At 47.9% G+C, this 21,627-nt stretch overlaps 1 protein-coding gene and 1 long non-coding RNA gene across 2 annotated transcripts in view; one reads left to right on the top strand and one right to left on the bottom strand.

Moving 5' to 3' along the window:
- The window catches only part of LOC137524910 (uncharacterized), a 43,668-nt gene extending 38,319 nt beyond the window's left edge, over positions 1-5,349 (bottom strand). Inside the window, exon 1 of the long non-coding RNA XR_011022804.1 lies at positions 5,203-5,349. This is a non-coding gene — a long non-coding RNA (uncharacterized lncRNA). The remainder of the gene's footprint in view (positions 1-5,202) is intronic.
- The window catches only part of ITGA4 (integrin subunit alpha 4), a 299,845-nt gene continuing 283,533 nt past the window's right edge, over positions 5,316-21,627 (top strand). The window contains exon 1 of the mRNA XM_068245421.1: positions 5,316-5,557. The gene's annotated coding sequence lies outside the window, so the exon portion shown is untranslated. The remainder of the gene's footprint in view (positions 5,558-21,627) is intronic.

Here is a 21,627-nt window from a genome sequence, read left to right as displayed (position 1 = left end):
TGCCCGCTTCTGTTTGCCGCTGCTAATTTGGAGGGGGGAAGCGCCAGAAGAAGGAGACCCAGGTGAGGGAGGTGGGGGGTCTGGCCCCCCCTCCCAGCCGCTGTCCCTGCTGCCCCTCCTTTTGTGTTGCTTCCTCCTCCTGCAGGTTCTGGTGGCTGGGGGGGGGGCAGCAGCTGGCCAGTGGGGGGGACGCATGTCCCATTTTGCCAAATGTGCGGATGCCCATGAACTCACCCCCATAATGCATTACTTCAGGACCTTGAGTGATACAGCTTTAAATGAGCAATAACCCTCATAATGCATCACTTCAGGTCAGTGAGTAATACAGCTTTACGCTTTACATGTGCCAGAACTCACCCCGCCTAATGCATCACTTCAGAACACTGAGAGAATATGCAATTAATTCCTCTGTGTCAGGCATACATCCAAAACCACTAATTTATAACACACGTATAGCGTATTAATCTTACAGATCCATACAATCCAACTTACACACATCTGTTTAAAGGGGACCTGAAGTGAGAGGGATATGGAGGCTGACATATTTATTTAATTTTAAACAATACCAGTTGCCTGGCTGGCTAGCTGATCCTGTGCCTCTAATAGTATTAGTCATAGACCCTGTAGAAGCATGCAGATCAGATGTTTCTGACAAAAATCTAACAGGATTAGCTGCATGCTTGTGTCAGGTGTGTGTTTCAGACTCTACTAATGTCAGAATGATCTGCAGGAGTGCCAGGCAACTGGTATTGTTTAAAAGGAAATAAATATGGCAGCCCCTATATACTCCTTGCTTCAGGTTCCCATTAAGGCTATTGTGGCCTACTCCTGTGCCTGGAGAGATATAGCAGGACTTCTCAGATAAAGGTGATACAAATGATTCAGTTACAGCGGGCCTGAACTTAGAACTTCCTCTCTGCTCTAAAAGATAAGCAACAGCATAATAACTCTTTAAAGAAAAACATTTCTTTGTTACAGCTGATACAAATCCTGCAATAAATCTGCAGTGTGTCTACATCCTGATTTCATGTAAACAGACAAAGGGTTAACATCCTGTGTTTACACATTAGCTGCTCTGCCCCAATGCAGCCAGCTGACAGCTAAGAGATTAAAATTACACTGGTGATTAGTCACAGGTGAGGGGGAATTAGACAAGCTAAGCTCTCTAAATACATACAGGGTGCATTTATCTATGTTTTCCTTCTGTCCTCCAAAGAGTTCTGGGTCACCATGAGCTTGCTGGGAAGTCTGTTCCTTCTGTCCTGTGCAAGAGTTCAATTCCACTTTTAGTCACGGAGAACCAGCAAAAACATAGAATTTTGGAGAGGGCAAATAGTAACCAAAAATCTTCCTAAGAATAATATGTTAATAATAGAGAAAAGAGCAGGTCCAGGCAGGCCATTGATGTGAAGCAACATCAGATACAGTTCAAACAGTCGAAAGGACTGAATAGCACTCTAGCTTTTCCAAAGCAATTCAAATCTTTATTCTTCAATACATGTGTAAAAACACTGCAAGGTTGACAATTGTTTCGTGGCCACGGCAGGTCCCCTTCTTCAGAACAGTGCAGACATGCCTGCACTGTTCTGATGAAGGGAACCAGCTGTGGCCCCGAAACAATTGTCAACCTTGCAGCGTTTTTACACGTGTATTCAGTGGCGTAGCTAAGGAGCTGTGGGCCCCGATGCAAGTTTTACAATGGGGCCCCCCAAGCACTCTATACATAACAATTGATACGGCAGACCAAAACCTGCCAATGGCAACTACAGTGTCAGAGGTGCAAGAAGGACATGGGGAACATTTTCTTAATGATTACCACTATTTAAAGTATCTATAGAAGTGATTATTATGAGCACAGGACCAATAGAGAGCTAATACTGTAGTTGAAGGAGGGCCCTTCGGGGCCCCTCTGGCCCAAGGGCCCCGATGCGGTCGCAATCTCTGCAACCCCTATTGCTACGCCCCTGCGTGTATTGTAGAATAAAGATTTAAATTGCTTTGGAAAAGCTGGAGTGCTAACCAGTCCTTTCGACTGTTTGTACGAGATATTCTGTCCAGAGTGGTCTGATTATGGATATTCTGAGACGTCACTGGTACATTTTGCGTAATGATCCCAAATTGAGTTCCCTGGTTCCGGAGTCCCCTAAAGTCTCTTTTAGGAGGGCGCCCTCCTTAAGAGACCTTTTGGTTAATAGCCATTACAATGGATCAGGAGACACCACCAGACACTGTAGGGTGACGGGGACTTACAGATGTGGTGGCTGTACAACCTGCCGCTTTATGCAGGTAGGGAAAGTTGTCGACCTGCCGGACGGTAGAACCTGGACACTTCCTCATTTTGTCAATTGTGACACCATTCTTGTGGTATACCTCTTGGTCTGCCCCTGCGGAGCTTTTTACGTTGGGAAGACCAAGAGGGAACTCAGGAGACGGATTGGTGAACACATATCTAAAATTAAAAGTAAGGACCCAGTAGTTCTGTCTCCGGTGGCCCGACATTTCAAGACGGTACATGGGGGCAAGTACCACGACCTTAGGGTCATAGGTTTGGACCGCATACATACCAACATCCGGGGGGGTAATTTCGATAGACTGGTCCTCCAACGTGAAGCACGGTGGATTTTTGAACTAAATGCCACCACCCCCCCTGGGCTGAATGACTCGCAGAGCTATTCTTCCTTCCTGCCGCTGTGATTGGCGGGTTCTCCCTTTCCCTGGTGTCCTGTGTGTTTTGGTGCGCCATTTACCTTTAGTGGTGCATCAATAGTGCGTGTGCCTCTGACCTGAAAGATGTTGGACATGACCTGGCCTTGCGTTGTGGTTGCACCACGCACCTTGTGGCTATTATCAGAAATCTTATGCATAATTTATATGGATAGTTTCCTATACGGGAGCCCAGTTTTTAGTTCTGTGGCCGCCGCATATTTTGCATGTTTTTCTATATTCTCCTTTTTTCAAGCCACTGTTCCACTTAACCAGTTTAAACCTTGTCTATATTGGTCTCCGAAGTAATGGCCGCTGGACGCTCCCGCCCCCATCCCCTCCCCTTGTCGGTGGACACTGGTTGTTTCCGCTGACGGGTTGTTGGTATGGGCGGCTGCGCCCGGATTGGCCAATGATCAGTTCTAATAGACAGCGTGTGCGTGATTGCGTGTATCCTGCTGGTTGACACGCCCCCTTGAGAAAGCCGGAAGTGAACCGGCGAAACATGTCGGGTCTACACGGCGTGTTGGTGTAACCCTCGTGGAGTATGCCCGCCCTCTGCCTTATCCATCCCGCTTAGCCGCACTATCCGGACATCCTTTGTTGGCACTGCATACAGCTCCATCTTGGACTCTGACGATTCTAGCCATAGCATTGGAATGGACCAGCTTCTCCTCCTGGTTGTGGATTACAGCAAGCCTACACTACCCGTTTTCAAGTGAACTGTGAGCTATCACGTTATCACCTTTGACACCCGGAAACTGCATGGAACGGGTAGAGTATAGCTGATGATCGTGGGCTCTAGGCATGGCTTTGCTGCTGGCTGCTTATCTTTGCTTTACTGGTCTTTTACTTGCTGTCTGAGGTCTGCGGACTGTGCTTGTTACTTGTGGCTTAAAGCGGATGTATTACTCTCTCCTTGTCCACACACACTGGAACTCTCATTGCTTGCCTAAATGCTATTACTGGAGGAACCTACACCTTCACCTACATAGTCCTGTGGACATCTATGCATTGGCTTAGTACGCAATTGGAAAATTATCCCTGTGTGTATGGTGGTTTGGATGACTGAGTGACGGTTAGGCTAGGGCCGGCCACCCTCCCCCTTGGGTGTACACCCTTTTAGATTGGAATAGAAAGTGATGTTTTATGATGCAATATTCGAATAAAATTTATACTTTTTATAGGAAATTGTGTTTCAATTGAAGTGTACTCCTCCCTCTACCTACCCTCGTACTTTTGCATTGAAGAATACTATGTTTAGACAAGTACACGTATGGTAATTTAGCTTAGTTTTCTTAGTATGGGGGCTTTTAGCCTTCTTTTGGCACTACAAAATTCATCAAAAATCCTACAGGTTCTGGTTCTCTATGGCTGAACTGGATACTCTGTAACATAAAAAAAAAAAAACTACAACTACAAATGACAACAAAAATAATTTAATAATCATGTTGTTAAAGCAGCTACTGTTATTACTACTGTTATCATATTATACATTGTAATTGCGGTCAATATCCTCGAGTTTACTAGGGAGTATAAGGATTCAAATGTTATCTCCCCTCACATAAAAAAAAAAAAACAGTTCTCACCAATTCATTCATGTGATACATTATATTTGTATTTTTACAAGTCCTATTTAACTATCTTCTCTGGCACTCTGCATGTGCTGCACAGCAGCTGCCGTCCCGGTCTTCCTGGCAGGAAGTGGTTATTAGTAAAACTCAAAAACAGATATCCTCAGTATGTCATATCCTCAGTATCCACACATGTGTACATTTCTACCCTGTTTTATAATGGGACTTTGTAATTACACTTAGAAACAATGTAAGGGATGTAAGTGTTGTATTATATATTACTTCCTTTGCTTGCAAAGGTTTGGAGTAAGCAAAGGAAACAATCACACAAAGAGAGGAGAATTCTGGGAAGTCCTGTACACCAAATTATACTGTTGCCATGGTTATCTTATAACTCTGCAGCCTTGCCACATCAGGATCCCAGTGTTTTGCTGAACTTCCCATTTGGAAAGCCCTGCCATGCCTCCTTTAACTCCTGCCACATCTTCCATCCCCTGTCACACCCCTCCCAAGATAGCCATGCCCCACTCACTCTTTGGTCTTTGTGCTAGCACCAAGGCAAGACAGATGTAAGGTGGGCAAGGAGAAGAGGTTTGGTAGTCAAGTCTATTGTGGTATTCTCATGTTACTATGGGGACTTACCAGGGCTCAGCAAATACCTATTAGTGATAGAAGCCAGCACTGCTGAGGTAGTATGGCTACACAGTATGAAGCCTTATATTGCTTTAAAGGGGATTGCCTTAAAAGGGCACTATTGCTAATTTCATCTTTTTAAGACCCTTTAACATACATATGTCTTTTTGGAGTAATGTTATGGCACAGTATATAGTCTAATATAAATGTAATTGTTCACTGCCAATAATGATTTATAGCCAGGCATCCCAGAGTTGCCGTTATTTGAATCCCCTCTGGCCAGCTAATTTACCTTTTTCCACCTTGTAACTGCACTAACGTGCAGTTACTCAGCTCACAGCAGCCGCCGTAAAGCGTAGGACGCAGCCACCTCCATACAGCGCTGGCTGAGTGCCCTGTGTGTTGATATGCTGCCCGGCCACCAAGGACTGTGCAGTTCAGAAGCCGGTCAGGTTGCCATAGAAACGGACAAGAATAGGTGTCTGTTTCATTGCCAGCTTAGCGAAAGGGGTCATTGGCGGCTGGGCAGCGTATCAACACACAGCGCACACATCCAGCGCTGTACGGAGGAGGCTGCATCCTACGCTTTACGGCGGCTGCTGTGAGCAGAGTAACTGCACATTTGTGCAGTTACAAGATGGAAAAAGGTAAATGAGCTGGCCAGAGGGGATTCAAATAATGGCAGCTCTACCATCAATAACAGATGCCTCCCTACTATACAATGGTATAGTCTGCATTGGCGTCGGAAAGGTAAAGCTACTGACGTGACTGCCTGGCTATAAATCATTATTGGCAGTGAACAATTAAATTTGTATTAGACCAGGGCTGCCCAATAGGTCGATCACGATCTACCGGTAGATCGCGACCGCCTTCTTGGTAGATTGCGGCCTCTCGGCCGCATCTTGGCTAACTACACTGAGGGCCCATATACCTGGCTAACCTAAACTGAGGGCCCATATACCTCGCTAACCTACACTGAGGGCCCATATACCTGGCTAACCTAAACTGAGGGCTAACCTAAACTGAGGGCTAACCTAAACTGAGGGCCCATATACCTGGCTAACCTACACTGAGGGCCCATATACCTGGCTAACCTATGCGGGGGGGGGGGGGGCTGGGGGGCGTGCTTAGCATTTGAGACGTTGGTAGATCTCCTGGCCTCGGCAAATTTTAAAGTAGCTCGCGAGCTGAAAAAGTGTGGGCACCCCTGTATTAGACTATATACTGTGCCATAACATTACTCCAAAAAGACATATGTATGTTAAAGGGTCTGAAAAAGATGAAATTAGCAATAGTGCCCCTTTAATGTGGAAATGAACCTGCATTGTTAACAATCCATGTTCAGCCTTACTGTTCAAACACAGCACTGTCCAGCCTTACTGTTCAAACACAGCACTGTGGCAACTTTAACCCAGGATTGACCTTCATCCCCCAATCAGTAGCCTATACCTCCTTTCCCTGAAGAAATCTTTACCTTTTCTCAAATAGATCATCAGGGACATTTGTGTGGCTGATATTGTGGTGAAACCCCTCCCACAGTGTGATGTCAGGGCCATGGCCCTCAAAGTTTATAGGCCTTGAACGACATTGCATATATACTGTATACAGGTAGTCCCCAGGTAACAAATGAGATTGCAGACTGTAGGTTCGTTCTTAAAGAGAACCCGAGGCGGGGTTCTGACAATGCAATCCACGTACAGAGGCTGGGTCTGCCTATACTGCCCAGCCTCTGTTGCTATTTCTATCCCCCCTAAGTTCCCCCTGCGCTCTGCAATCCCCCATAAATCACAGCCGCGCTGTGCGGGCTGTGTTTACATCTTTACTGTCACTCTGCGTGCTCCCCCGCCTCCTGCATAGCTCCGGTCCCACCCGCATCCCTTCTCGCCAATCAGTGGGGTGGGAAGGGACGCGGGCGGGGACCGGAGCTATGCAGGAGGCTTGGGGAGCAGCAGACTGACAGTACAGAGATAAACACAGCCTGCTGTGACACACTGCGTGTCGGCAGCGCGGCTGTGATTTATGGGGGATAGCAGAGCGCAGCGGGGGGCTTAGGGGGATTGAAATAGCAACAGAGGCTGGGCAGTATAGGCAGACCCAGCCTCTGTATGTGGATTGCATTGTCAGAACCCCACCTCGGGTTCTCTTTAACATGAATCCATTCTTAAGTCGGAACACTGTGCCATCTCTGTCCCCTGTCCCTCGTCTGTGCCCCCCTGTGCCTACAGTGTCCCCTCTCTGTGTCACCTTTGTTCCCCTGAGCCTTCAGTGTCCTCTTTTGTGCCACATCTGCCCCCCACTGTGTCACCTCTGCCACTGAGGTCCAACTTTGTGCCTCTTTCTGTCCTAGTGATGATTGTAATATGCACATTTTACTTATGAAAAATGTAACGTAAAATTTTGCGATTACGATTATATGTAATTACGATTTTTAAATTGAATTTTACGTAATCCATTTAAACTTTCAGAGGGTCCTGATGCTGGATCCCAGGTTTGCTTTAACCACTTAAAGAGAACCTGTACTGAGTAAAATTATTTAAAATAAACACATGAGGTAACTTCAAATGAACATTACATAGTTACCTTGCCATCAGTTCCTCTCAGAAGCTCACCATTTTCTTCTTACAGTGATCCCTTCCAGTTCTGACAACATTTCGTCAGAACTGAAATATATCAGTTGCTGTCAGTTATATATCAGTTAGTGTCATATGTGTCCATGTTTCCCTATGGCTCAAGTGGGCGATGTTACAGTTTAACAGTGTGCTGACCAGGAAGCTGTTATGGGGTAATAGCCATTTTCAAAATGGAGGACGGAGAATTCCATTGATCACAGTGGACAAACAGGATGCAGGAGAGGAAAAATAGATTGAGGAGTAGACTACACAGGAGGTAAGTATGACTTCTGTATGTTTATTTTGACTTTTAATGTTCAGTTCAGGTTTTCTTTAAAGGGGCACTATAACGAAAATTTTTCAAATTTAACTTATCTTCAAACATACACATATAAGAACTACGTTTTTTTCCAGAATAATATGAGCCATAAATTACTTTTCTCCGATGTTGCTGTCACTTACAGTAAGTAGTAGAAATCTGATAGAAGCGACAAGTTTTGGACTAGTCCATCTCGTCATAGGGGATTCTCAGCAAGGCTTTTATTCTTTATAAAGATATTCCCTAAAAAGGATTTAAACAATGATGCTGGCTGGCTTCCCTGCTCGCTGCACAGTTTTTTGGCAGTTGGACAGAGCAACTGCCATTTACTAAGTGCTTTTGAAAAGAAATACATCTCTGAGAATCCCCCATGAAGAGATGGACTAGTCCAAAACCTGTCACCTCTGTCAGATTTCTACTACTTACTGTAAGTAACAGCAACATAGGAGAAAAGTCATTTATGGCTCATTTTACTCTAGAAAAAATGTACTTCTTATTTGTATAATATTGCACATATTTAAAAATTTACAATTTTTCACCATAGTGCCCCTTTAAGGACCACAGGTTTACATCCCCCCCACCGCCTAGTGACCAGGCTAGTTTTTACAATTCAGGCCACTGCAGCTTTAAGGGCTAGCTGCAGGGCCGTACAACTCAGCACACAAGTGACACCCCCCCCCCCCCCCCTTTTCTGGGCTCTGATCGCTGCTCCAGGCATTTTTTTATTACTATTAATTTTATTGTCTTTTTTTAAAATAAAGTTTAATTTTTTTTTTATTATAGCCCCTCCCTCCCTCCCTCCACCAGCCAATCACTGTGATCGGCTGTCATAGGTATCAGCCGATACAGCCGATCGCTCTTCAGTTTCTCCAAGGGACAGCCGAGTGACACGACTGTCCCCAGTACAGCACTGCCGTAGATCGCAGCGCTGTACCATGTAAATAGATGGCGGTTTCACCGTCTAACAGTCTCCTAGCAGCGATCGCCGTTGGGAGACTGATGACGGAGCGGAGCTTCAAGCAGGGAATTTTTTTTCTACTTCTCATTCTGCAATATATTAAATCAACTTATTTGATTCTACTAATTCCCTTTCTACTAATTCCCCTTTTTATGTACACTAAAGGTAGCCATACACTGGTCGATTTGCCATCAGATTCGACCAACAGATAGATCCCTCTCTGATCGAATCTGATCAGAGAGGGATCGTATGGCTACCTTTACAGCAAACAGATTGTGAACCGATTTCAGCCTGAAACCGTTCACAATCTGTGGTGGTGGTGGTGCTGCCGCCGCTCCCCCCCCCCCCCCCCGCATACATTACCTGCTCCGCCGGCACGACTGCCCCCGGTCACCGCTGCTCTGTCTCCGCTCTGGTCTGGTCTCCGGCATGCTTCACTTCTTCCTGCCCGGCAGGAAGTTTAAACAGTAAAGCGCCCTCTACTGTTTAAACTTCCTGCCGGGCAGGAAGAAGTGAAGACCTGGAGACCAGCGCGGAGACGGAGCAGCGGTGACTGGGGTGAGTCGCGCCGGCGGAGCAGGTAATGTATTGCCGCTCTATTGCGTCGGTCGTCAGGCACTCGAACGCCGCTAGCGACGCGCTCCCTACCCGCGGGCGATTGACGGTAATTTTCCGCACGGAGCGATCGACGGGATCGGACGAAATAGATCGAAATTCGGCGTGTAGCGGGAGCGATGTGACAGCAGATTCGATCCCAGTGATCGAATCTGCTGTCGATCTGGCAGGAATCGGCCTAGTGTATGGCCAGCTTAACACTTTAGGCAGATATTTTTTCCAATATTTTAAATCTCTAAGGCCCCATTCACACTTGAAAGGGCAAGGCGTTTTGCGGGAGTGATTTTTCTGCGATTTCACATGGAAAAATCACTGGACAATGCAGCAATTTCTCCGCGATCGCCGGAAAAATTGCCTGAAAATGGTGCAGGCCACGCGTTTGCGTTTCGCGCTTTGTGGCGATTAGCGCAAATCGCCCAAGTAAGAATAGGCCCATAGGATTTTATTGCACTAGCGCTTTCAAAAGCGCTAGCGTTTGAGTGTTTTGCCGAAATCACCGGCAAAATGCTCAAGTGTGAATGGGGCCTAACAGCTGTAGACAGACATTGAAAAACAACAATCAATTTCATAATGGCTTGTGCAGTGAAGGCAAATGTGATTTTGTTTCTCCACCACAGTGGAGTTACCCTTAAGAACCTAAACTGAAGACACTTCATGCATCCCTTACTAATCACAGCAGATCAGGTTCTCATCTGAGCTTGTTAGATAATTCGGCTTGTCAGGCACAAAGCTTTAAATAAGCTGTAGCATTTCTGTGATCCCAGCTCTGCTTCCGCCACTTCCGTCATTCAGCTGCAGCGGAGTGTGAAGCGCTAAGAAGCCCACTTCTGAAAACTTTCTATCATCATTTCGAGTATTTTTAGAGTGATGTCAGGGTCCTGGGAGATCCTAATTAAACATTGAATTAATCATGTTTTGGGTAAAGTCTGTAGTTCCGAGGAATGCATTTTGCATGTTTTTCATCTGTTTCCTAAACTACTCCTAACAAGATATGTTTCCAACTGTTCCTTATGTTACCGTATGTGTAATGTGAACTTTTCTTTATTTGTTAGTGTAAAGAGGAACTGCAGTGAAAGTAGCACAATTCATAAAATTGCTTATTATTTTACAATATTAATATACATATATATGTATATATATATATATATATATATATATATATATGTATATATATTATATATATATATATATATATATATATGTGTGTGTGACCTTAGCAGGCTAGGTCTGTCTCCGCGCGTCTGCTCATCTCATGCGCGCACCCGCCTGTCGCACACGTCCGCCAAGCGCGCACCCGACGCGCACCCGACACGCGTACACCCGCTGCACACCCGGCCGCCCGCTCACACGCCCGCCCGGCTCCCTGGCCCCGTCCTACTGCCTCTGTGAGGCTGGGTCTGTGCTGCGCACATGTGCAGTAGCAAAAAGCACGGACAACGCTACACATAGACATCTGTTCGTGCTATACGCAGGGACAGTTGCGTATATACAGGTATATATATATATATATATAAATGTATATATATATATATATACATACACAGTGGCTTTCAAAAGTATTCGATCCCCTTGAAGTTTTGAAGTTTTCCACATTTTGTCACATCACTGCCACAAACATGAATCAATTTTATTGGAATTCCACGTGAAAGACCAATACAAAGTGGTGCACACGTGAGAAGTGGAATGAAAATCATACATGATTCCAAACATTTTATACAAATAAATAACTGCAAAGTGGGGTGTGCGTAATTATTCAGCCCCCTGAGTCAATACTTTGTAGAACCACCTTTTGCTGCATTTACAGCTGCCAGTCTTTTAGGGTATGTCTTTACCAACTTTGCACATCTAGAGACTAAAATCCTTGCCCATTCTTCTTTGCAAAACAGCTCCAGCTCAGTCAGATTAGCTAGACAGCGTTTGTGAACAGCAGTTTTCAGATCTTGCCACAGATTCTCAATTTGATTTAGATCTGGACTTTGACTGGGCCATTCTAACACATGGATATGTTTTGTTTTAAACCATTCCATTGTTGCCCTGGCTTTATGTTTAGGGTCGTTGTCCTGCTGGAAGGTGAACCTCCGCCCCAGTCTCAAGTCTTTTGCAGACTCCAAGAGGTTTTCTTCCAAGGTTGCCCTGTATTTGGCTCCATCCAGCTTCCCATCAACTCTGACCAGCTTCCCTGTCCCTGCTGAAGAGAAGCACCCCCAGAGCATGATGCTGCCACCACCATATTTGACAGTGGGGATGGTGTGTTCAGAGTGATGTGCAGTGTTAGTTTTCCACCACACATAGCGTTTTGCATTTTGCCAAAAAGTTCAATTTTGGTCTCATCTGAGCAGAGCACCTTCTTCCACGTTTACTGTGTCCCCCACATGGCTTGTGGCAAACTGCAAACGGGACTTCTTATGCTTGATAAAGGTAAACCTATCTACCCCTCAAACCATTTATTTAAAGACCCCCACTTACATGACCTAATAAATGAAACACGGACTACCATGGCATTGGATTAATTTAGGCCAAAGCAGCCCATCTTTATTTAACCAAATTAACAATAACCCAAAATTGCAAAAACAACACAACCATCATACCCGTAAAATTCCTAACAGAGAGCTGGGGACAGGGGCCCGGAGGTACCCACTGGAACAAATTTTGTTTTCACACTTGAGTGACATGCAGCCTTGTAACCGGCCCACAGCCGCGCATCTCGGCTCGAGGACAGCTGCATGCCCCATAAAATTACTCTCCTCCTGTCGAGGATCTCATCAAACCGGATTTGCCCCGCGACAAATCCAATAACCTACCTCCGGAGCCCCCTTATCCCCCTCCGGCTGCAATGACTAATAAACGTCCCTTAACCCCCCCCCCCCTTTAAACCAAAAACCCCACCTAACCATACAAAACAGGGGAGGGAGGGAGGGAGCTTCTTTCCCTGAGCACTCACGGAAGCTGAATGACCCGCCCCCTTCTCCTTACCCAAGCACCCCTTCTTGCCGCGCGCCTAAACTCCGCCCCCCGCCCACCAGATCAACCCAGTACTGCCGGGGCAACGGCTACCTTATCATGCCGTGCCCTACGCAGTCGCAAGCTCCGCTCCAGGCTCTCACTTGATAAAGGTAAACCTATCTACCCCTCAAACCATTTATTTAAAGACCCCCACTTACATGACCTAATAAATGAAACACGGACTACCATGGCATTGGATTAATTTAGGCCAAAGCAGCCCATCTTTATTTAACCAAATTAACAATAACCCAAAATTGCAAAAACAACACAACCATCATACCCGTAAAATTCCTAACAGAGAGCTGGGGACAGGGGCCCGGAGGTACCCACTGGAACAAATTTTGTTTTCACACTTGAGTGACATGCAGCCTTGTAACCGGCCCACAGCCGCGCATCTCGGCTCGAGGACAGCTGCATGCCCCATAAAATTACTCTCCTCCTGTCGAGGATCTCATCAAACCGGATTTGCCCCGCGACAAATCCAATAACCTACCTCCGGAGCCCCCTTATCCCCCTCCACCACGAAAGGGCATGAAACCTTATGCCCTTGAGGCCCCCAACCTCAAAGCTCTCTGAATCCCGTCCTCTAACCCCAAGGCCCAGAGATCCATCCCAATATCTGTGAGGTGTACCCCATCCCTCCTGAGAAACAGCCCAATGTCCTCCTCGAGCTCCCCGTGCCTAATGGCCAACCCCCCATTTCTCACAAAATATCTTGCCACCTCCTTGTTAAGCTTTATCCTGGCTTTGTTCACCTTGCGCACGGAGATGGCCAGCCTCCAATATTCACGGGCAACTACGTCCGACCATACTATGACCGTAGCTGGAAAAAGAGCACGTATTCTGAGGAAATCAAATTTGATTTCCTTGATGATTATCCTGGTGGATTTTGAGGCAAGATCATTGCCCCCTAAATGAAGCACCAAAACATCTGGGGCCCTGTCCAATCTGGCCATACTATGCAATTCTGGCAAAAGACTAGGCCACACCATACCTGGAAAGCCCCTCCAATGAATACGTACCTGGGCTCTCGGAAAGCCCAGCTGTCGGCCCTCCGGCCGAACATCCGCTCTCCTTGCGCCCCTACTAACATAGGAGTGCCCCACAATCCACACGATGGCTGGAGCATCTGCAACAAGAAAAAACAAACTAACAACAACTGATACACTCCAAACACCCCTAACCTATACCAAATGGGGCCTAACGTACGACCTGTAACGCATGGAGTCCCACCGACCAATCCTCTTGATGACTTCCTCCCCTAAACCCCAACGTGCCGCCTCGGTAGCCGCCCCAATTCTGAACGAGTGGGAGGCAAACTCCTGCTGAGGGAGCCCTAAGGATCCCAAACATTTTCGGAACACCGACACGAATTGGAAACGGGACAAAGGAATCCCATCCTGATGAGATAAAAACACCGGTGCCTGGCCGGGGCGAATCGCCTGGAAATCCATGACCTTGCCATACGGGCACATAGGTCCTCCAATAGGGAATAGTGTAATATCCCGCCCCTTGCCTGACTGGTCCGTTTTAGATCGCTGCAGATGGATCACTACTGAATCGCTGCGCACCGTTACGTGCTGCGCGAGAATGCCTCCCACTCCCAGCTTGCTGCGGCTCACCAACTCACCTATTCTAAATGCCCCGAAAAAGGCCAAAACAAACGCCGTAGAGAATAGGACATTCTCGTAGGGTGACGCACACAGGTCCGGCAGCACCCTCAACAAACGTTCAAGCAACTGATACGTAACCGGGCGCCTAGAATCCCTTGTTACCGCCCCTTTTTTATAACCCCTCAACGCCTGCCGGACCCTAAAATCTTTGGTCGCGTCTGGCAGACCCCTGGCCTTAAACCAAAAGGCCATCGCCGCCATTTTCTTTGCTACCGCAGACACTGACACCCCATCCACAAAGTTCCTACCCAAAAAATACAGTAATAAGCACAGTCTGTCGTTGTCTGACTCACAACCCCCAGCTTGACTCATCAAAGCATCCCACGCGTTCCAGACCGCCGTGTATGCTGCCGCTGATGGCTCGGACAACGATCTCCCGATCATTCCAGACACGGCCCGAAGGGAATCTTCCACACCGCGGATGGGCAAGGAACCCCACGTTCTTCCGCCGCGGGAGCCGCCGCCCGGAACCTGTCCCACTGAAAGCGAGAAAGCGCATCAGCAATCACATTGTCAACCCCAGGCACATGAACTGCAAACACGTATGTGTTAAGGCGCAAACACTCTAACACCAACTGCCGTAGTAGACATATGACCGGAGGGGATGACGCCGAGCAATTATTGATCGCTGAAACCACCCCCATGTTATCGCAATGGATCCTAACTCGCTTGTTCGCCAGCTGCCCTCCCCATATTCGCAGCGCCACCACTATGGGGAATAATTCAAGTAACACCAAGTTAGTAGTGAAACCAGCCTCAATCCATGACGCATCCCAGGGGGCCGCACACCATTGCCCCCCCAGGAAAACCCCAAAGCCTTGGGACCCCGACGCGTCGGTAAATAACTCCAAATCGGCATTACTTACCGTATCCTGCATCCAAACCGCCCTGCAGTTAAACTCCTCAAGGAATGTCAGCCAAACCCGGAGATCCGCCCGAAGATCCGCCGTCATCCGAATCCTGTGATGTGGGACCACGACCCCTGCCGTCGCCAATGACAGGCGCCTGCAAAATATACGCCCCATGGGCATGATTCTGCATGCGAAGTTCAGTTTTCCCACCAATGACTGGACCTCCCTCAAAGTCATTTTCTTACTCTGAACTGCCAACGCAATGGCCCCTTTCAAATCATCCACCTTATCTTGCGGTAACCTACATTCCATAGATACCGTATCGATGGTGATGCCCAGGAATTTCAGTACCGTAGCAGGCCCCTCCGTTTTTTCTTCTGCCAGCGGGACCCCCAAACGGTTGCAAACATGCTTCATGGTTGCCAAGGCATATGCACAGTCCGGCGAATCCGCCGGACCCATAAACAGAAAATCATCCAGATAATGGATGACTGACTGCACGCCCGACACGTCCTTTACCGCCCATTCCAAAAACCCGCTAAACTTCTCAAAAAACGCACACGACACCGAACAACCCATGGGCAAGCATCTATCCACGAAATACTTACCTTTCCAAAAACACCCGAGCAACCGGAAGCTGGACGGGTGAACTGGCAACAGACGAAAAGCCGACTCAATGTCGGTTTTCGCCAAACACGCACCCTGCCCTAACAGTCTTACCCAACTAACTGCTGTGTCAAAAGAGGTATAGACAACCGACGCGTCATCACTTGACAGGCCATCATTCACGGAAGCGCCCCGTGGGAAAGACAGATGGTGAATCAAGCGAAATGACCCGGGCTCTTTCTTTGGCACCACCCCGAGGGGGGACACCACCAGACCAACTAAGGGACAGGTCTGAAAGGGGCCCGCTAACCGCCCCGCCTCCACCTCCTTAGCTATCTTCTTGTCCACAACTTCCGGACGCTCGTTTGCGGATTTTAAATTCTTAAACGGAGGGCTGCACTGCAACGAGCAGCTGCTTGGAATAACAAAACCCTCTTCAAAACCCAAACGTAAAAATTCAGCTATTTCTTGATTAGGAAACCTGCTTAGAAACCCCACCATCTCTGCCACCCTCACTGGCGTCATCCCTTTTATGCCCAGCATCTGCATGCTTGCCTCTCTTGAGTTTGTAACATCTTGCGGCCGTGTGCGAGCCCCCGCAATTGGAGCACTCGTGCTTGAACCGGCATGATTGGCCAAAACGACAGGAACCGTCGTTATACTGCCAACACACGCCCTTTCCTTTGGTGGCCAGCTGACCACCTGCAGATGATCCGCTGGCCGTTGCCTGAAAGGATTGAGGACCTCTGGCTGGAATCATGAGACGCATCCAAAGAGTTATATCTTTGTGGTCCCAGCGCACCGCAGGGCGAACTGCTTTCTCTTGCCTAAACTGCTCATCGTAACGCAACCATGCGTTACCCCCATAGGACCGATGAGCCTCCCCTATGGAATCCATGTAACCGAAGAGCGCCGAGCAATGCTCAGGCTGCCTTTCCCCGATCACGCTCGCCAGAATTGAGAACGCCTGGAACCAATTCTGGAAAGTGCGCGGAATCAATCTGTACCGCCGTTCCTCCTCCCTCTTCTTCTCGTCCGGCTTACCTTTATCCAGGTTAAACTTCTCAAGGGGAAGTAATGAAAATATCTCCACATACTCCCCTCTCCATATCCTTTCTTTAACTTCCTGCTTTAGGTGGAAACCCAGGAGACCGTTAAAACACACATATAGCTCTGCAAAAGCCGCGTCTGCTAAACGCACCTGTCCCGCCCCGTCTGAACGTGCCACCTCCGCCGCACCACAGTCTCCGCTTGTACCCCCACTAAACCCATAGCCGCCGGCGGCGCCACCTGAACCACCCCTTGCGCTAGCGGGACCCTGGCTTGAGACGCAACATCTACTTGAGATGCCGGCGGGCTCAGGACACTTGCCGACCCAGCCACCACACCCCCCGACCCGGGTGCCCAAGCAGACCCCGGTGCCACTACTGCTCCCCCCACAACACTTGAGACTCCTGTACCTCCATCTGGTACCACCTGCCCCTGCCCTGGCTGCAGAGACCCCGCCACCCCAGTGCCTCCCGCTCCCCCAGGGGCTACCCCGCACATACCCAACAACAATGTGGCTAAAGCCTTAACAGCAGCTATATTGGCCTCACCTGGCTGCTCCGGACGCAAGTCCCTGCCAGCCGTCACTCCGGATCCACTGGCGACGACCTCCTCCTCGACCGCTGACTCAGCTTCGGAAGCGGAGCTGCCCCTGGCCGCCTGGCCACTGGGCCGCTGCTCCGGCTGTTGCCTCCTCACTCCTTGCTGGGACCTGGTTTTCTTCTTGGGCACAGCTGCCCGGCCTCCAGACTTGCTCTTCCTGGTGGAGGCGCTGCTCCCACTGTGACCCGACCGGGCCGCCGCGGTGTGTGGCGCGGCGCCCGCAGGGTGGTTGTCCTTCCGCTGGGCCCTTTTTGTCTGCCGCGCTGTGCGGGGGCTGATGGCCTCCTGTCTTCTGGCCGCTGCGTCACTGCTGGCTGCCCCGCCCGACGGCCCTTCTCCTGGTGAGTCCTGACGGCGTTCAGGGTTCCTCTCGGCAGCCCCCCGCGTCCCATCTGACGCCTTCTTAGCAGGGGGAGGCGGAGGGTCTCGGTTGGGGCTCCCCGCTCGGCGCTGGGCTCTACCTGGAGGCTCAGGGCTGAGCCGGTCCGGTGGGCGGGACGTCCTTCTCTCCTCCACGTGCGGGGTCGGAGCGCTGGTCGCCGCAGCTGCACCTGGCTCCCCAGCCTCCCCCGTCATACTGGCTCCCATCGCCGACAGCTGCAGTTGGACCCAGGCCGGGCCGCGAGATGCAGCCTCCGACCTGATCCGTGCCACTAGCTCCTCTAAGGTGTCCATTCCGGGGTGCGGGCGCTCAGCTTCCAGCTTCTTTCCCTGAGCACTCACGGAAGCTGAATGACCCGCCCCCTTCTCCTTACCCAAGCACCCCTTCTTGCCGCGCGCCTAAACTCCGCCCCCCGCCCACCAGATCAACCCAGTACTGCCGGGGCAACGGCTACCTTATCATGCCGTGCCCTACGCAGTCGCAAGCTCCGCTCCAGGCTCTCACTTTCCTGTTAACAATGGCTTTCTTCTTGCTACTCTTCCATAAAGGCCAACTTTGTGCAGTGCACGACTAATTGTTGTCCTATGGACAGATTCCCCCACCTGAGCTGTAGATCTCTGCAGCTCGTCCAGAGTCACCATGGGCCTCTTGACTGCATTTCTGATCAGCACTCTCCTTGTTCGGCTTGTGAGTTTAGGTGAACGGCCTTGTCTTGGTAGGTTTACAGTTGTGCCATACTCCTTCCATTTCTGAATGATCGCTTGAACATTGCTCCGTGGGATGTTCAAGGCTTTGGAAATATTTTTGTAGCCTAAGCCTGCTTTACATTTCTCAATAACGTTATCCCTGACCTAACTGCTGTGTTCTTTGGACTTCATGGTGTTGTTGTTTTCAATATTCTCTTAGACACCCTCTGAGGCCATCACAGAGCAGCTGTATTTGTACTGACATTATATTACACACAGGTGCACTCTATTTAGTCATTAGCACTCATCAGGCAATGTCTATGGGCAACTGACTGCACTCAGACCAAAGGGGGCTGAATAATTACGCACACACCACTTTGCAGTTATTGATTTGTAAAAAATGTTTGGAATCATATATGATTTTTGTTCCACTTCTCACAAGTACACCACTTTGTACCACTTTGTTATGCGCTTTGAGTCCTATGGGAGAGAAGCGCTTTACAAATGTTATTGTATTGAATTGTATTGTATTGTATTGTACTGGTCTATCACATGGAATTCCAATAACATTGATTTATGTTTGTGGCAGTAATATGACAAAATGAGGAAAACTTCAAGGGGGCCGAATACTTTTGCAACCCACTGTACATATATATTGAGTTGTAAAAAAAAAAAAAAAAAAAGACGATTTTTTTTTTTTAGTTAAATATATCATATAGGTCGGAGACACACATAGTGATATTTAAGAAGTGAAATGAAGTTTATTGGATTTACAGAGAGAGATTGTTTAATTAAAATTAGGCAGGTGCATACATTTGGGCACTGTTGTCATTTTATTGATTCCAAAACCTTTAGAACTAATTATTGGAACTCAAATTGGCTTGGTAAGCTGAGTGACCCCTGACCTACATACACAGGTGAATCCAATTATGAGAAAGAGTATTTAAGGGGGTTTAGGGGTATTTAAGGTTTGCATAGAATTGCATAAAAAATTTGGTTTGTGCTGCTCACTCCTTGGTAATTTATTTATAACTTTCCCCTGTGAGCCTGCATGACCACGCCCACCTCTAGCACAGTTAAGTATATAAATGAGTGCATGGCACATGTTCAGAGAGTTCGTTTGGTAGCTAGTGAAAGGTGAGGTGTTTTTAATTTCCTTTTTTCCCATGTAGTTGACTTTTGGGTTTTTGGATTAGTTCCCACTAGACTGCTTATAAAAACTGGCATTTTGCATGGTAGAGTAGGACTCACCAGATTGGGGACACTTTGGCGCAGTTGGTGAGCTTAAAGAGAACCCGAGGTGGGAATTACTTTTACTATTGGGGCACAGAGGCTGGTTGTGCGCACTAAGACCAGCCTCTGTTGCCCCATCGTGTGCCTCCATGTCCCCCCTGCTCGCCGCTATACCCCCCGCATTGCTGGCGACACGCAGCGTGTCGCCAGCTCAATGTTTACCTTGCGCTGTCAGTCAGCGCTGCTCCCCTGCCTCCTCCGCATCGGCGCACCCGCCCGTGTCCCTTCCCTCCCGCTGATAGGAGGGAAGTGACGCGGCGGGTGGCGCCGATGCGGAGGAGGCGGGGGAGCGGCGCTGACTGACAGCGCAAGGTAAACATTGAGCTGGCGACACAGCCAGCAATGCGGGGGGTAAAGCGGCGAGCAGGGGGGACATGGAGGCACACGATGGGGCAACAGAGGCTGGTCTTAGTGCGCACAACCAGCCTCTGTGCCCCAATAGTAAAAGTAATTCCCACCTCGGGTTCTCTTTAAGCACGTTAAAGCGTAACCAAGAGCCCGTCACTGTTTTCCTGTTGTATGCTGCAGCCCCTCTGTACATACACATACATACATATATATTGTATTGTAAAAAAAAAAAAGAGGAAAAAAAATCTCAGTTAAATATATCATATAGGAGACACACATAGTGATATTTAACCACTTTACCCCCCGCAGTACGAATTTCTCCGTCCCTTTTTCCCCCCCTAAAAATCCAAGGAACGGAGAAATCCGTACCTCCCGCGCTCCCGCCGCTGTCCGCGCTCCCACCGCTCGTACATGCCACCACCCGCTCGCCCGGAGATCAATGAACGGGAAAATAAAAAAAAATAAAAAAATACAATGTAATAAAAAAAAAAAATACAATAAAAAAAACATAAATAGTTACCTTAGGGACTGAACTTTTTAAATATTTATGTCAAGAGGGTATAACGCTGTTACTTTATAAACTACGGGCTTGTAATTAGGGATGGATGCAAAACTGAAAAAAATGCACCTTTATTTCCAAATAAAATATTGGCGCCAAACATTGTGATAGGGACATAATTTAAACGGTTTTATAACCGGGACAAATGGGCAAATACATTTCATGGGTTTTAATTACAGTGGCATGCATTATTTAAAAACTATAATGGCCGAAAACTGAAAAATAATAATTTTTTACAACATTTTTTACTATTTTTCCATTATAACACATTTAGAATAAAATAATTCTTGGCATAATTTCCCACCTAAAGAAAGCCTAATTGGTGGCGAAAAAAACAAGATATAGTTCATTTCATTGTGATAAGTAATAATAAAGTTATAGACAAATGAATGGAAGGAGCGCTGAAAGGTGAAAATTGCTCTGGTGTTCAAGAGGTAAAACCCCTCAGTGGTGAAGTGGTTAAGAAGTGAAATGAATTTTATTGGATTTACAGAAAGAGATTGTTTAATTTTTCTTCAACTCAATTTACATTTTCTAATTTATCACTGGTGGCGACATCTTTAGTTCTGCCAAGTGATCTGTACAGAATGTTCGTTACTGAGAGTTCTATACACAGAGTAAGGGCTCATTTCCACTATAGCGAATCCGCATGCGTTGTCCGCATGCGGATTCGCACAGCCAATACAAGTGGATGGGCCTGTTTCCACTTGTGCGTTGTGCGGAGCGTTTTTGTGTGCGGGGAAAATCTGCACGGCAGAGCCGCCAGAGTTCGCTCCCCGCACACCGCTAAGCGAATCGCATACAATGTATCTAATAGGGAAATCGCATGCGGTTTTGGCATGCGTTTTTCCCGCGATTTCGCATGCGATTTCGCATAGGAGGTAATGTTAATTTACACAGGCAGTGACATGGTTAAAATCGCCCACCTACTACCCTATGCGAAATCGCGGGAAAAAACGCATGCAAAATTGCACCCGCATGCGATTTCGTCTGCGGTGATTTCCCGGCGATTCCGCACAGCACAAGTGGAAATGCAGCCTAAGACATTGCTTGCTTGGCAGTTGGAAACAGACATTATTTCCCACAATGCAATGAGGTTCACAGACAGAAACTGTCAGGGCCATGGCCCTGATAACACACTGTGGGAGGGGTTTCTTCATAATAT

This window comes from Hyperolius riggenbachi, chromosome 7, assembly GCF_040937935.1.
Source record: "Hyperolius riggenbachi isolate aHypRig1 chromosome 7, aHypRig1.pri, whole genome shotgun sequence".
NCBI lineage: Eukaryota > Metazoa > Chordata > Amphibia > Anura > Hyperoliidae > Hyperolius > Hyperolius riggenbachi.
Note: the sequence above shows the minus strand (reverse complement) of the source record. Positions and strands in the feature narration are given on the sequence as shown.